Below are 15,152 nucleotides of genomic sequence, written 5' to 3'. Positions count from 1 at the left end.
TTACACGTCTGCTCCGTGTGACGTGGAGTTTTGTACTGTTTTCTTGTTTGCCAGTAAGTGTCTATAGGTGAGCGCAATTATCAGTGTCCGTTCTGTAGTTCAGTCGTATGTTTGTCGGTGTGTTTATTATGTGGAGCATTTTTAAGGTAAACCGCTTGTTATAGTGTTGCTCTTGTTGGAGAATCGTTGCTCCGCCGAAGTTCGGAGAGTGACCGCTGGTAGCACAGTTTGCCATGAGGGCTGTTTTTTGGAAATTTACATTCTGACATTGTTTAAAGTCAGATTTATGTTGTGATAGTCTTGTTTTTAATTTAGATTTTGTTGTGCCTACATATACGCTGTTACAAGACTCGTTGCTTCTGCCGGTGCATGGGATTTTATAAATTACGTTGCTTTTTTCAGTTTTGGGTATTTTTTATTTGGTTCTGTATGTTTTATAATGTGTTTGTTGGCTTGTGGGCTATTTTTATTTTTTCTTTATTGTGGCAGTCTGATTTTGCTAAGCGCTCTGATAAATGGGGGACATAAGTTACTGATTTAAAAGTTATAGGCTTTTCTGGTATTCGTTGATGGTTTAGATCTTCTTACTAATGTTTTTATTATGTGCTCCGGAAAATCATTGTTTTTTAATAATATTTTTATTTCATTCTCCATCTCTTTATGGTACGTTTGATCTGATATTTGTAGCATTCGTCGTATACAGCTCATTGCTGTATTCATTATCATCGTCTTGGGGTGTTTAGAATAGAAGTTGATAATTCGTTATGACGATGTTGGCTTCTTGTACCACTTTAACTTTAATTGGTTTCCTCTTTTGATTACAATGGAGTCAAGATAAGCTAATTTTCCGTCCTCTCCTAGTTCTATTCTGAATTTAATATTTCTATATTCAACAATTTATATTGAGCTCGAGGCCGTTTTTTAAATGAAAATTTATTGTGGAAAAGCAACAATAATTTGAAAAAAAGGTAGAAGTGATAGCTATTTCGGAAATCACCACATTTCCTCATCAGACTTCTTTCAGTAGGATTCGAACCGACGATCCCACTGACTCAGCCAGGTGCCTATGCACCGTGCTAAGTACGCCTTGTAAATTATCGTTTGCTTTTTTCCAGTATTTTCATTTTTGTTATGCCAACACAATCAAGCGCAGCTATTCCGCTGCAATTCACTTGATCATGTGGTTGTTGGTATTGTTGGTTTTTGCTAATAATTCTATTTTTAGAATAATTAACTTTTAGATGTGCTCGTCCTTTAATACAACAACAAATAATTTAATATTTCTGTAAAATTTAGTGCGTCAAGTGTGTTTTGTATCTCATTTTCGTGTATTATAGCAAATAAGTCATCAACATATTGTGTAAGTAATCTCGGTGTTCGTCGTAATTTCTTGATCGTGCTATCCAAAAGTTCTTCTATTATTATATCTGCGATGACTGGGGAGGCAGGGGATCCCATCGGCATACCTTTTAATTGTGTGTATATCGTGTCCTTAAATTTGAAATACCTATTTTCTTGTATACAAAATTTTACCATTTCCATGAATATTTGTTTCGGTATCTTTGTGTGCTCTTTTATTATTGTCCATTTTTCTCGTATTACGTCAAGTGCTAGTTGTATTGGTATGCTCGGAAAAAGTGAGACCACGTCAAAAGAAACTAGTTTTTCATCGTCACAAGTATACATTTATTTAAAGCCATTTACATCAGCTCCTTAATTGTTATAATTTATTTTGTTTGTCTTTTTATTAACAAGTGTTATTACATAAATCTTTCAATATGAAGTGCGATCTTGATACTTGCGAAATTAAAAGCGATTCCGAACGCTACTTATCGTGCTGGCTGTGTGATGGTATTTACCATCTGAAATGTGCTGGTTTGATGGGAAGAATTCTGGACGCAAGGGCTTTCGCTGGTCTTGCGTGAAGTGCAAGTCAACCGAAGTTGATCTTTTAAAGCTATTTAGGCAAACCAGAAATGGTTTTACAGAAATTGGAAGAGAATTGTCAGTACTGACAGAAAAATTTAAGCATTATGAAAATGTGTTTAAATCATTCAAATGCTTAGATACCTTGCAATCTGTTAAGGATATCCGTGTGTCTAAACGTAAGCGTCTTCATAGTCCATCTAAGGAAGTTATTGCCGTTGCACGTCAGAATAATCTTCCGACTGACTTAATTAATCTATCTTCTCCATGTCCTCCAGCATCAGAATCCTCAGCCTCAAAAGAGCGTGTAACGAAATCTGCTTCGGATAATAACGAGCCTGAAGTATCTTCCCCTTCCCTCATTGAAGTGGTGGCCGCGTTCCCTATCCTCAACTAGTAACGCAGTAACTCAACCCCTTCCGCCGGTACTCCAGTCTGATACAAGAAAACTAGTTGTGGTTCCGCCAAAGAAGTCAATCTTTGTTTCTAGATTTTCGAGAGACACTACCGAAGACGATATAAAGCTTAATTAATTAATTAGCTAATATTCCCCGTCATAACACTGAATCAAAAAACTAATTATTAAATCTGCTTTAAGTATTTATTACCAAAATGTAAGAGGCTTAAATAACAAATTAACGAACTTATACCTTAAAGGCCTTGAATGTAATTATAATATTCTTTCTTTCACTGAAACTTGGTTGAAACCTCACATTTTCAATTCAAAGATTCTTCCAAATAATTATCATATCTATAGACAAGATAGGGAGGACAGAATCGGCGGTGGCGTACTCTTCGCCGTAGACTATTCAATACCATCTGAAGAAGTTAGTCTTCCACACATTGATTCAGTAGAATTCAAATGCATTCGTGTACAGGTTGGAAAAAGGTCTATTTACTTAGCTATTCACGACTCATTTCTTTACTGAAATCAGTTAATTTACTGACTAAACCCTCTGATTCAATGATTGTGTTGGGCGATTTTAATTTACCAAGCATATCATGGAACGTCATTGACAATGATATCGTACCTTTCGCGCCTAGTGCGTGCAACAACGTATTTTTAGAGAAGATGGCTGAACTCTGCCTAACTCAGGTTAATGTACTTCACAATAAGTTTGGTAAAGTATTAGATCTTGTTTATGTTGATGATGCTTCTAAGGCCGTTGTAAATAAGTGCTATGGAGATATCTTACGAAGTTATAAGTGATGGTCAAAATTGCGGTACCCAAGCATACGAACAAAATATTCGCTTTGATTTTTCGAAAGCCAACTTTAAAAATCTTAAAAAAGAACTGTCTATATTATCGTGGCCTGCATATAAAGAAAATATTGAACATAGCGTTGCACTTTTTAACTTTACTTTACATAAATCTATATCTAAATAAGCCACAAGAAAATTTTTCCCTTTTTTGAAGGCACCGTTCGCTCGATTTCATTGAAACATACACCGATTTAAAGGATATAACTTCCGCTAATCCAGAAATGTGAATCCCGATACATAGGGGGCGTGGCATCTGACATATAGACTAAAATGTGAAAACCACTATATTTCTAAAACCAATTATGCTGGGGAACTGAAACTTGGCACATATGCATAGATTGTAAATACCCTACTAACGGTGAAAAATGGTAGATACTGCGAAAGTGGGCGTGGCACTTCCCATACAAACTGAATTTCTCATATCGCTTATCTCTGTAACCACTTATGCTAACGTCCTGAAATTGGACACAGCAACATATGTTGTCAGTACCGTACTTACGGCGGAAAGTGGTAGATTTTGGGAAAGGGGGCGTGGCGCCGCCCATACAAACTGAAGTTTTCATGTCGCTTACCTCTGGAACCGCTTATGCTGACGTCCTGAAATTTGGCAAAGAAACAAATGTTGTCAATGCCGTCGTTTCGGCGAAGAGTGGTAGATTTTGGAAAAGGGGGCGTGGCACCGCCCATACAAACTGAAATTCTCATACCGCTTATCTCTGGAACCGCTTATGCTAACGTTCTGGAATTTGACACAGCTATTTATGATATCAATAATGTGCTTATGGCGAAAACTGGTAGATAATGGGAACATTTGTACACATATACAATCGCAAGAATCATTCAATTGGGAACCATATTCTCCCTGATTTTAAAATCGCATTGAATGATTGTTGTTTTGTGCAGAAGGTTTGGAAGAAGGATGTGTGTTTGTCTTCCGATAGGCGGCGCAGGAATTGAGAGCTATCCTAAAAAATCATATTTATGATCAGGATTGTTTCACTTTTAGAACACATATTAGTAACATAAAATTTGGTGTAAATTGTAACCCAGTCGTATGATGAATAAATATTGGGCTCTGGCCCAGTCTTGATAGAAGCCCGTGTGAAACAGCCGTTAGAGAAGGAAATACTATCTTTTGTTGTAAATCTTCAGGATACTTTCTCAACAGTTAACGATTCTATGAAAAAAAACAAAAGGGGTTTATATAGATGAGGGCAACTTCCAAGAGGCTCTCAGACAAATATAATGGAAAAACTTATTTACAGTCTGAATTGGTATATGTTTGACATATTAGTCATCTATGCATACAAATACATATCGTCGTTTAAAGTACAAAACCGCGTATAGTCATTCTGCAAAACCGCGTAACTGACATTGGCTGCCAAAAATTGGATTTGCTCACACAAGCGCTTGGCTCAATCCTTAACCATTCGTCCTGAAATATACCAGCCAGAAATGCGATTGCTTTATAAAAAAGAGAACCATTTTGAAATATGAGTGTTTTTACGCTCTAGAAAATAATTTCTACAACTTCACGTACGCGGTTTTGCATTTTGCTGATACGCGGTTTTGCATTTTGTTGATACGCGGCTTTGCACTTTAAACGACGATATGCATATTTTTTATAAATGAATATCGAGGTTCCATTTTCGGTCTTTTTTCAAAAGCTACTGAAGAAATTTGGAGGAGACTTGGTAGAATTAGCATTAATCAATCCGATATTAACATTCATAATTCGATTTTAAGTTTTCCTGTAAATTTGCTATAAATTATGCTGGTGCCCTTAAAATAGTAATTCGCATAAAGTTGTTAGTATTGATGGCAGGTAAAATTCAAAAGTGTATGAAAAAATATGTCGAATTTCGACAACTGGGCCATAATAGTTATTTGAAAAGCATGTGCCTAAACGCATGTATGTTCCTGAAGAACAAACACAGTTATGGTTCACTAAAGAACTGAGAAATTTGAAAAACAGAAAGTCACGTTATTTTAAATTACACAAAAAAAAAAACGGTTTACACTCAAACTTTACTCACTTTTGCATCATAAGTTTTTGGAATTAAACAAAAAGTGTTATAAAGCTTTCTTGTGTAAAATCAAACGGCGTATAATATATAACCCCAAATCATTTTATGACTTCGTAATCTTCAAGCGAAATGTATGTGGGTTTCCTTTCGCCATGAAGTATACAAATACCGTCTCTGGTGATAATCAAACAATTTCTAATATGTTCACTCAGTTTTTTAAATCCAACTATTCCATTAACTCACATGCTAACATTGACTAACCTTTTCAACTATGTCCAATGAACTCAATAAATATCCCAGTAATATCTCCCGATGATGTAGTAGTTTATCTGGAATCCTTAAAGCAGTCCTTCAGTTATGGTCCTGACCAGATCCCTACTTGTATTCTTATAAATTGAGCTGATTATCTCTATGAGCCGTTAACAGCGTTATTTAATTTGTCTCTTAGGGCCGTTTGCACCATGTCTAGTTAATTCTAACTCCCAGTTAAACATCTTTATCGACGTTATCGACACCCATCATATAACATGTGATCGATAAAGCAGTTAACGTGCTTAACTGAAGGATGTACCTCCAGTTAGCGTTAACTAGACATGGTGCAAACGGCCCTTAAAGAGGGCGTTTTTTCCAACTATATGGAAGGAATCGTTCATAACCCCGTTACATAAAAGCGGTAGCAGACCTTCAGTGGAGAACTACCGGGGAATAGCTAAGCTTTCTGCAATTCCTAAATTATTTGAAGCAATTATAACAAATCAGTTGACGCATTCTATCTCTTCTAGCATTTCATATAGTCAACATGGATTTTGCATGGGCAAATCAATTTCTACAAATTTACTTCAATTAACATCCTATATCTCAAAAGCATTTAGAGAAAGCATAACTGTTGATGTTATATATACTGACTTCAGTAAAGCATTTGACAAAGTGTGCCAGCCACTCGTTGCTCATCTATAAACTTGATATTCTTGGTCTTCCACCTAATTTTCTACGTTGGATCTCTTCATACCTCCATGATAGATCACAAAGGATAATGTTTAAAAATACTATCTCTGGCGTCATTGATGTTACTTCAGGAGTCCCTCAATTTAGCCACCTAGGCCCGGTTCTGCTTTTGCTTTTTATAAACGATATGTCTACAGATACACAATTTTCCAAAATTTTAATGTATGCAGATGATGTAAAGCTTTATAAATCGTACGTTTCAATTAAAGAAAGGTCCTTGCTGCAATCAGATTTAAACAGCATGGCTTACTGGTGTAAAGTAAATCTTATGCCTCTAAATCTTAAAAAATGTAAAGTAATGTGCTTCTCGCGAAGAGCTGTTCATACCTTTTCTTATACAATAGGTAACCATAACCTGGAGCAGGTATACAATTTGTGGTCCTTGGTATCACAATGGATCCTAAGCTTAATTTTAATCTTCACTTTAAGGTGACAGTCAACAAGGCTAAAGGTGTACTTGCATTTGTGAAACGATGGTAAAAAGAATTTTGTGGCCCTTATATCACTAAAACCCTGTTTACAACATTAGTAAGACCAATTCTGGAATACGGTTCGGTGGTTTGGAATCCAAGGTATCAAATTTAGTTGCGGATGGGCGGGAATGGAGGGTAAAGCCGTTGGGATTATTATTATTATTATTATCCTTTCCTTGAAATCCAATGTATTCTTTATATTGTATGCCGAGTTCGCCGTTACGTTTTTTAATATTTCTACAATGTATTTACATAGATTGTAAGACGGTGATCCAATGGATGAACATATTGGTCTTAGTGGTGTTCCCTCTTTATGTAGTTTTGGGAGTCCATAAGTTCTTGGGGCTAACGCCGTGTTTGAGGTGTGTTTCGGCCTTTGAAACAAGTCCCATTTTAAAAAGTTTATCCACTAAACTGTTGTTTTTATTTTGTAATCTAGATGTGGGATCCTGCCTTTGAATTCTGTAAGTTGTTAAGTCATCTAATATATTTAACATTTTATTATTATAATCGTCCGTCTCCATTGCCACAGTTTTGTTTCCCTTGTCAGATGTTAGAATTTGAATATTGTCATTTTTCTTGAGAAATTTTCGTGTTCGCTCCACTGTGTCTAATATTGCACAATCCATTGCACTTTGCCTATTTGTTGTTGTGTGGTCTTTTATTAATAACGAAAATTCGGTACGCGCTTCCTCTTGTTGTTCTTTGTCTTTTAGCGTCTATATCATATCCTCTCCGTCAGCAATATATTGAAAAATAGGATATTTCCTATTCTCGACGGGTAGTGCGAACTTTGGACCCTTCGACAGCAACGCTTTTATGTCTGGCGGGAACTCCACTTTGGCTTTGTTTACAAACCAATCTTCATGTTTATTGTTGTCGACAAAGATGTTATTACGTTGGTTGCGCAGTCCCTCGTGCTTCAGTTCTTGTCGCCCCTTCAGTGTTGTTGTTAGTTTATTTGCGACATTTCTCTCACTCTCTAAAAACGCTTACAAGTCCTCTGTGCTTAATTATTTACTTAATTCTGTTGTTATTTCTTCCATCTGCTGTTTTCGTCTTCTTAATATGTTGTGTTTATGTTTAATGAGCAGGCTTAATATTTTTGTGTGAAAGTAATTTGTCTGTCTGGCTAATGTACTGTCTATGTTAGGATGTGGGTCACAGTCAAATACAAGCAATTTATTACATCTAATCGAATATTTGATAAAATTAGGAATAAGCTTGGATTTTCTGCATTTTTAGAGAAATTTTATACTAGATTTTAGTTTTACCAGTTTTAGATGTAGCTTGAAATTTGTTGATTACTGCCTTTGAGTCGTCATAGTTGTTTTTAATTTTCGCATACCCCCTTTTTTTGTTGCTGCAGTCATCGCAGATATAATAATGGAGGAACTTTTGGATAGCACGATCAAGAAATTACGACGAACACCGAGATTACTTACACAATATGTTGATGACTTATTTGCTATAATACACGAAAATGAGATACAAAACACACTTGACGCACTAAATTTTTTTTACAGAAATATTAAATTCAGAATAGAACAAGGAGAGGACGGAAAATTAGCTTATCTTGACTCCATTATAATCAAAAGTGGAAACCAAGCAAAGTTAAAGTGGTACAAGAAGCCAACATCGTCAGGACGAATTATCAACTTCTATTCTAAACACCCCAAGACGATGATAATGAATACAGCAATGAGCTGTATACGAAGAATGCTACAAATATCAGATGAAACGTACCATAAAGAGATGGAGAATGAAAAAAAAATATTATTAAAAAACAATGATTTTCCGGAGCATATAATAAAAACATTAGTAAGAAGATCTAAATTAGCAAACCATCAACGAATACCAGAAAAGCCTATAACTTTTAAATCAGTAACTTATGTCCCCCATTTATCAGAGCGCTTAGCAAAATCAGACTGCTACAATAAAGAAAAAATAAAAAAAGCCCACAGAACCAAATCAAAAATACCCAAAACTGAAAAAGCAACGTAATTTATAAAATCCCATGCACCGGCTGAAGCAACGAGTCTTGTAACAGCGTATGTGTAGGTACAACAAAATCTAAATTAAAAACAAGGTTATCAGGACATAAATATGACTTTAAACAATGTCACAATGTAAATTTCCAAAAAACGGCCCTCATGGCCCACTGTGCTACCAGCGGTCACTCTCCGAACTTCGGCGGAGCAACGATTCTCCAACAAGAGCAACACTATACCAAGCGCTTTATCTTAGAACTGCTCCACATAATAAACACACCGACAAACATGCGACTGAACTACAAAACGGACACTGATAATTGCGCTCACCTATACAGACACTTAAGGCCCGTCCACATAGAACTTTGGCGTTGCGTTGGCGTTGGCGTCGCTTCAACAGCTGACTATGAATACATGAATCCAAATGCAGCCGTCCACATAGCCAAAATTCGACAACGCTCACGCCAACACAAAGCAAAAAGATGGCCAACTCTCAACTTTTCGCGTGCGTCGCTCGTCAGCTGTTGCAAATAAATAAAATTGTGTGAAATAATTTTCCTTTTTAATCAAGTGCGGGCAAGAAATATCGTTTTTAATGCAATTATTGATATAAAATATTAATTTATCTGTCGTTAGTATGTTAATTTAGTGGCCCAAGGATTCGCTGCCAAGCGTTCATTGTAGCAAGCATACTTTTAACGTGCGTTCTGTCAAACCAACGCCAACGCAAACGCGAAAGCTCTATGTGGACCGGCCTTTACACAATTAATGGCAATGCACTTGAACAAAGAAGCGCAGGCACTTCGACCCTTTGAGTCACCGCCTTAAGCGCAGTGCAAACAAGCAATGCAAGAATAACGAAATGTAGATCCAATTTCTAATGACACACTTAGAGTACGATGATTGAGCAAGGAATTGAGTGACGGCGATCGAACCCTAAGTGGAACACCCAACGTGAATCATTATGTTAAGCATAGTGGCGTAAGCATAGAATCAAAGCGTGTGTAATTTATCAAATCCGAATTTTAAATGAAAATTTAAGTTTTCCGTTCGGTTACTAACTTTATTCTCAATCTATCTACAAAATTTTCCATTATTTATAGCACAAAATTTCCAATAAAAATTTCTAAGGTTGTTTATTTTCTTACCAAAACAGTGATCGTATAGAAACAGTAGTTTTCCTAACAAGTGAAATCACTGCCAAGTGAATTCATTGATGTACCTTAACTACTCCCCCTTTAAAATCTGAAACGCCCCTGTTTCAGCTATTTAAAATTTAGTTTGAATAACATAACTTAAATATAACCCTTTAAATAAACATTTTAACAGATATTCAAAATTACATAATGTTTTTTAGATAATTATGAATAAAGAAAATGTAAATAATCAAAACTGATATCTTGCAAAATACTCATTGTATTAAATATTTTTTAAAAGAAGTTCACAAATTAGTTAAAAAAAAACTTATTATGAAAAGGATTTAAAAATAAAATTATTCAATAACGCAGAGATCTTCACTATGCTTTTCGCAGGATATTTAAAATTATTATTTTTATCAAATAAATAAAAAGCGTATCAATTTTGATATTTACTTACAGTTTTTAATTTCAATAAACCTATATAAATATAAAAGCCATCTTCCTCATTATATAGGGATTGATTTCTGGTTTTATTATGAACTTGTAATTGATTGATGTTGATTTTTTGTCGTGACGGACGTTGCTATGCTTTTAATTTCAATGATGACTTCTTTGGCCACGAATCTCGACGCTTAATTATTGCACTTTTTGCTTGCGATGTCCAAATTGTCCTTGTTTGATGTTGAAAAACCTTTTATAACTCGGTGATCGATGATTTCTTGTGAAATTTCTACGTAAGATGTACGTTAACTGCTGCTTAATAACAAAACGCGGCGTCACTACGTCGACTGCTGACCAATAACTTGTTAAAAACACGGGGTCAGTCGCGTTATAAAAACAGGGCGCGTTTTTTTTATTTCATTTATATTTTGTATTTTATTTACTTTATATTTATATCACTTACTAAGAATAGTTTTATCCTTTTTTAGGAATTATTTTAAAATTATTTTCCTTTTATAAGGATTTTTTCCTTTTCCAAGGATATTTCTGTCCTTTTTTAAGGATTCTCCTTTTATAAGGATTTTTAAAATTATTGTTATCCTCTTATAAGGATTCGTTATATTTTAATAAATTTTACGTTGGGCGCCACTTATTAAATCCGAATTTTTTAAATGAAAATTTAAGTTTTCCGTTCGGTTACAAATTTTATTCTATCTCGATCTACAAAAATTTCCATTATTTATAGCACAAAATTTTCAATAAAAATTTCTAATATTGTTTATTTTCTTACCAAAACAGTGATCGTATAGAAACAGTAGTTTTCCTAACAAGTGAAATCACTGCCAAGTGAATTCATTGATGTACCTTAACTACTCCCCCTTTAAAATCTGAAACGCCCCTGTTTCAGCTATTTAAAAGTTTGTTTGAATAACATAACATAAATATAACCTTTTAAATAAACATTTTAACAGATATTCAAAATATTGCTATGCTCTTAATTTCAATGATGACTTCTTTGACCATGAATCTCGACGCTTAATTATTGCACTCTTTGCTTGCAATGTCCGAATTGTCCTTGTTTGATGTTGAAAACCCTTTTATAACTCGATGATCGATGATTTCTTATGAAATTTCTACGTAAGATGTACGTTAACTGCTGCTTAATAACAAAACGCGGCGTCACTACGTCGACTGCTGACCAATAACTTCGTTAAAAACACGGGGTCACTCGCGTTATAAAAACAGGGCGCGTTTTTTTATTTCATTTATATTTTGTATTTTATTTACTTTATATTTATATCACTTACTAGGAATAGTTTTATCCTTTTTTAGGATTTATTTTAAAATTATTTTCCTTTTATAAGGATTTTTTCCTTTTCTAAGTATATTTCTGTCCTTTTTTAAGGATTCTCCTTTTATAAGGATTTTTATAATTAATATTATCCTCTTATAAGGATTCGTTATATTTTAATAAATTTTACGTTGGGCGCCACTTATTAAATCCGAATTTTTTAAATGAAAATTTAAGTTTTCCGTTCGGTTACAAATTTTATTCTATCTCGATCTACAAAAATTTCCATTATTTATAGCACAAAATTTTCAATAAAAATTTCTAATATTGTTTATTTTCTTACCAAAACAGTGATCGTATAGAAACAGTAGTTTTCCTAACAAGTGAAATCACTGCCAAGTGAATTCATTGATGTACCTTAACTTGCACAAGGGTCTTATAACTTTGTTCACATAAGGGCTGTTTTTAACAGGAAAACCGAATCGAGATAGATACAGACAAATGTATACATAAATAATCAGAATGAAAAAATAAATCGATTTTGCCGTGACTGTCTGTCCATCCTTCCTTCTGTCTGTCCGCCTGTGCACACGTAACTCAAGTAAAAATTGAGATATCTTAACGAAAATTGGTAGGTGTACTTCTTTTCAGCGTAGGAAGAGGGATTTGCAAATGGGCGGGCAAAATCGAATAATAACCACGCCTACCTCCCATATAACGGTAGTTTTGAGAAATACGAAAACTGCGATATTTTAATAACTACTTAAGCTTATTCACTGAAAATCTATATTTACAATGATTTTAAGGCGCAAAATAAGAATATTATAAATTTTTGGAAAATGGGCGTAGCCACGCCCACTTATGATTATATTTGTATATCTCGGTAACCGCCCCACCAATTTCCCCAAAACTTGATACAGCACACCGAATGGCAGAAAATTTTTAAAATCGGATAGTAACCACGCCTATATCCCATATAACGGTAATTTAGAGAAATACGAAATCTTCGATCAGTAAATACCGAAGCTAATTTATTTAAAATTGATGTTTGCAATAATTCTGTAGCAGAAAATACGTTTATGATAAAATTTTAGAAAATGGGCGTGGCAAAACTTCGAAAATTATTGAAATCGGACTAAAATTACGCCAACTTTCCATATAACGGTTAACTTCAGATATGCTTGAAAATTCGAAATTTAAGGGCGCTAATTTACTCAGAAATTGATACTAACAAAAATCCTTTGATAATAATTATTGTGGAATTTCGGAAAATGGGCGTGATACTGCCCACATATAACTATATAAGGTTATCAAAGATGTTTGAAACGGGGATAAAACCACACCTGCTTACCAAGTAGCGGTAGTTTTCGGAAAGGTGCAAAAAACTGTATTTAATAATTACGCCGGGTATCTAATGTTCGACTCCGCCCGAACTTAGACTTTTTTACTCGTTTTTTATGAAATTCCTTTCGAAATTAACTTTTCACTTTGAATTAAATAGGCACTTTGAATTAAAACCGAGCTGAATCCCTAAAGCAAATTTTTTTCCGTGATGATTTTATTTAGAAAAAATACATTTTTGAAATCTTTTCTCCCGCTAACAACGCATATGCTGAGTAATGCGATGTATCATCGGCTACAACATAGCTTTCATAGCTTCGACCAGCGTAACATACTGCTTTAAAAAATAAATATTTGCTTGTGTACTACCTCATTTCATACAATAACCGACCAATTCTCAGCAAAATCAATGTGCATTAATATATGATTTGGATTTTGCTTTGCAATTTCTTTTTTCTTCCTTATACCGGTTTGTTGAATTTTCTTACACTGCAGTGCACTGTAAATGGGTGCTAAATTTGAGTTGTTTTATTTTATCAATCCATTTCCTTCCCAAATAGCATAAGTGATTAATTTCTTGCATTTCGTCTATACTACATATGTAGGTACACAAATTTTTATTTATATGTATTAATAAATCAAAGTTTTTGATACAATTGATCTTGATGTATTGTGGAACGATTTTCCGTCATCCCTTGTCAAATTTGGTTTGGAAACAAACCGGTTTCGGCGTTGTGCCATCTTCAGTGTCATTTTTCGTTCTGAATAGTTTGCGTTTCCTTGTGCTTTTATGTATTCGAGTTACTATCTGTTTTAACTGTCATTAGGTCATGCATACCCATCTAAGTGCGTCAGCTTTTGTTTCATTATTTGGCAGGTAGGTGCTTTTTGGTTGCTTGTATTCGTCGGCGGGTATAAATCCGTTATTTTTAATTTCTTGGTTTTCGTGATTGCGTCAGTTTATGTTTCGTTATTTAAAGGGTAGTTAGTTTTAGGTTGCCTGTATGTGCCAGATGGCAGATAGAAATCCGTTATTTTCATTTTCTTGGTTTCTGCGGCGTGATGCAGACCTCGCGTTGGCGTTTTTTCCAGGGGTCTTCTCATGTTTTCCGTACAGAATCTTCAGTGGTTCAAATATTACATCGGATACGGTGTTCGTTTGTTCGTTTATAATTCTCCCTTGAAATGTTTTCTGCTTGTATATCTCCATGTTCTCCATTATGTTCAAACGCCGCCCTTTATGCTGTACGTGGAGGAGTTTAGCTGCCTTATTAATTTTCATTGGTGTACATTTATTTTCGAACATATGATTTGCGAAGTTTGATTCTGGTGTGACGCTTGGTTTGTGTCCTCTTATTGTAGACTCTTATATGTTCGCGGAATCTTGTTTTAATCTTACGGCCATATTGCCCTATGTAGCTACACTTGCATTTACACGTTAATCTGTATACACCCTGCTTATCCAGAGAGTCCGCTTCGTTTGTGCTGCTGTTCAGTATTCTTCCGACGTTGTTCCTGGTTCTGAACGATGTGCGAATGTTGAATTTTTGGAAGACCCTGGGCAGTTTGTATGTCATTTTACCCGTGTAAGTTAACGCAGCCAACACAACACAACACAAGCTGTATCGCTGTTTTCTTTCTTGTTCCTACTTTTTCGTTTCGAGTCCTTTTTAATTTTGGCCGCCAGGTTTTTTTGTATCCATTGTTTTTGGCAATAGCATATATTGCATCCAGCTCTCTCCTGTGTGCTTCCTTAGCTAATGGGGTTCGCTCAAGTCTAGTTAAAAATTGTCGAAATGCTGCGTTTTTCTGTTGTTGTGGGTGGTTAGAGGTTTCATGTGTTACCGTGTCGGTCGCTGTGGGCTTTCTGTTTATCTCGTATTCCAGTCTGTTGGTGGTCTTGTTTATTTTAATCGTTAGATCCAAATAGTTGAGTTTTCCTTTCTCTTCCTTATCCGTCTTGAATGCTATATTTTTGTGTTGTTCATTGAGGTAGTCCAATATCTGCTCCTCTTTGTCCGCCGTTATTATACATATTGTGTTGCCCAAATATGTATCTAGCGTAGAAGTGGACCCCTAAATTGGAACATAACCTGACGCAATCACGAAAACCAATAAATTAAAAATAATGGATTTCTACCCGCCGGTGAATACAAGCAACCAAAAAGCACTTACCTGTGAGATAATGAAACAAAGGCACCCTGAAATTGTGCATATGGAAACTGTGCATACGAAATAATGCATATGAAAAAAA

The 15,152-nt window shown here is 35.0% G+C and overlaps 1 pseudogene; it reads right to left on the bottom strand.

The window, feature by feature from the left end:
* On the bottom strand, positions 1 to 14,117 carry LOC118756940 (annotated as a pseudogene).
* Between the last annotated feature and the right edge of the window lie 1,035 nt (positions 14,118 to 15,152).

Source organism: Rhagoletis pomonella, unplaced genomic scaffold (assembly GCF_013731165.1).
Source record: "Rhagoletis pomonella isolate Grant_MI unplaced genomic scaffold, Rhpom_1.0 Rhpom_scaffold_00002, whole genome shotgun sequence".
NCBI lineage: Eukaryota > Metazoa > Arthropoda > Insecta > Diptera > Tephritidae > Rhagoletis > Rhagoletis pomonella.
Note: the sequence above shows the minus strand (reverse complement) of the source record. Positions and strands in the feature narration are given on the sequence as shown.